Source organism: Mus pahari, chromosome 13 (assembly GCF_900095145.1).
Source record: "Mus pahari chromosome 13, PAHARI_EIJ_v1.1, whole genome shotgun sequence".
Lineage (NCBI taxonomy): Eukaryota > Metazoa > Chordata > Mammalia > Rodentia > Muridae > Mus > Mus pahari.
Genome location: NC_034602.1, coordinates 23,081,343 through 23,084,222, shown reverse-complemented (window position 1 = coordinate 23,084,222; position 2,880 = coordinate 23,081,343).

The following is a 2,880-nucleotide window of genomic DNA, read 5'->3' as shown; positions in this document are numbered from 1 at the left end:
GTGAGTAAGAGCACCCAATTGCTCTTCCAAAGGTCCGGAGTTCAAATCCCAGCAACCACATGGTGGCTCATAACCATCCATAACAAGATCTGACACCCTCTTCTGGAGTGTCTGAAGACAGCTACAGTGTACTTACATATATAATAAATAAATAAATCTTTAAAAAAATAGATACATATTTTTTATAAAAAGAAAAAACAAAAACAAAACAAAAGAAGAAGAAGAAGAAGAAGAAGAAGAAGAAGAAGAAGAAGAAGAAGAAGAAGAAGAAGAAGAAGGATGCACCATAGTTCAAGGAGTTCAAAGAGGTCTTCATGGGAGGCAGAGGCACAGAGCCGATAGGCACTGTGGTAGATTAACTGAAGTAATCACAGAGCTGTTGTTGAAGCTTTTAGAGCTGAGAGACGTAGAGCTGAACCAAGCAGAAGCAGACCTGAAATGCAGGACCATGGGACCATGAATACAAAGTTCAGGACCAGGTCCAAATGAACCAAAGAAATGAATAGCAGCGGAGACCTAGTTGAGCTGAATGCTGGGGGATATTCAGGAGTGCCTTGCCTGCCAATCCCTTGAAACACACTCCCATAATAAGAAAGCAGGTCAGTAGGGCATTGCCATTGCAGTGTGGGGGCTGCTCCTTTTTCTTTTTGTTTTTGTTTGTTTGTTTGTTTGTTTTTTGGTGGGGGAGTGGGGATTTTTCTCTGTAGCCCTGGCTAGCTTGGAGCTTGCCTCTGCCTCCCAAGTGCTGGGATTAAAAGCATGGGCCATCACCGCCTGGCTAGGAGTGCTCCTCTATATGGGGTTAAGGTAAGGATGTTGGACCCTGGCTCAGTCTGATACATTTGGTAAGTTCTCAGGCCTTGGGTTTCTGATACTGTTTGTTTGGTCACAAATGAGAACAGAACTAATCCAGAATGCCAAAGGTCCAGGGCAGAGGGCCAGCAGGACTGTTTTGGATGTAAGAAAGGAAGTCAGTTTCCCAGGTGATCCTGGTGAGATGATTTTCAAGGGCCACTGAGATTTATTATCGACAGTCCAACAGCTTGTGCCGTGTCCTGGCCTTCAGCATCCTTTACTTCTGCTCTCTCAGGCCTCGTGGCTGCACTTGGACCTCTCCCTCATCTTTCTTCTCTTGCGCTTCAGCCTGCACATTAGTTTCTTCTGCCACTTGGTTCTCATGGAGCAAGAGTTTCAAGGAAGTTGGCCCTAAGGCCGAGTGTCTCATACTGTTTTAATGTACCGGTACATTCATCTGGTCCCAATCAACTTTGGTAAGTTTATAGATAGTACTTTAGGAATAAGTGTTTATTGGCTCATGTTTCATGGGTGGTACAAAGCAGGTAGTAATGCTTATGTGCACAGTGGGGTACAGAATCATCATAGTTATAGTTCTGCAGCTACATTCAAGAAGGAGCCAAACATTTACAGACATAAAATGAAGTGACGCTGGCAAGTTACAGCCCAAAGTACACAGGTTTTCACAATATCAGTTTTACATGGAGAGACTCTGTCTCAAAGATAAAAACAAAACAAAAAAATTAGTGGTTTGAATTGACATAAAATCCTCTGACTTTTTTTTTTAAAGATTTATTTATTTATTGTATGTAAGTACACTGCAGACACCCCAGAAGAGGGCGTCACAGATCTCATTACAGATGGTTGTGAGCCACCATATGGTTGCTGGGATTTGAAGTCAGGACCTGCGGAAGAGCAGTCAGTGTTCTTAACCGCCGAGCTATCTCTCCAGTCCCCAATCCTCTGACTTTTACATCTAAGTATCTAACTCGGCCTTTATCTGCTGGAGTGAACAGCGTTTTACATTATGTAAAACACAGCGTAGCCAACATTAAAGGCAATCCCGTAGGCTGGCTATGGTGGCACACACAATGAATTCTAGTATTTTGTAGACAGAAGCAGGCAGAGTTCTGTGAATTTGAAGTCAGCCTGGTCTACATAACCAGTTCCAGGATAACCAGGGCTGCATAGACCCTGTCAAATAGAAAAACAAAGAAAAACCCTACTGTAAAGTAGAGCTGGCAAGATGGTTACCAGGTAAGCCTGAAAGGTTCTCTTCCCAGAATCGGTGCTGAAGAGAACCAACTTCCAAAAGTTGGCTTCTGACTTCTTCATACCTTTGGAAGAGCAGCTAGTGCCCTCAACTGCTGAGCCATCTTAATAATTGACAATTATTATATCGCTATATGTTATGTAATTTACAATTAAATGTTATATATTTAATAATTTTTAATGGTATAATAAATTATATGTAGTAATAATAAATCTGTAAGCCAGGCCTGGCGGCGCACGCCTTTAATCCCAGCACTCGGGAGCCAGAGGAAGGCAGACTTCTGAGTTCAAGGGCAGCCTGGTCTACAAAGTGAGTTCCAGGACAGTCAGGGCTACACAGAGAAACCCTGTCTCAGAAAAAAAAAATCTGTAAAATTTAAATGAACTAAAGCAACCAGGTAGACTACTTGTAATATCTGTCAAAATCCAGTAGAGGACATTTCCAAAATGATTTGACATTTTCTTATAGCCTCAAGTACCATGAGCATGTGATGCACAGATATACATGCAGGCAAAACATAGATAAAATAAAAATAAATCTCAAGCTGGGCATGGTGGCATAGGCCTTTAATCACAACACTAGGGAGGCTGGGTTCTCTGGAGATTTCTGGGTTCAAGGCCAGCCTGTTCTACAAAGAGAATTCCAGGACAGAAAGGGCTATACAGAGGAGAAACCCTGTCTTGAAAAACAAATATTAGGCCAGGTGTGGTGGCGCATGCCTTTAATCCCAGCACTCAGGAGGCAGAGGCAGGCGGATTTCTGAGTTCGAGGCCAGCCTGGTCTACAGAGTGAGTTCCAGGTCAGCCAGGGCT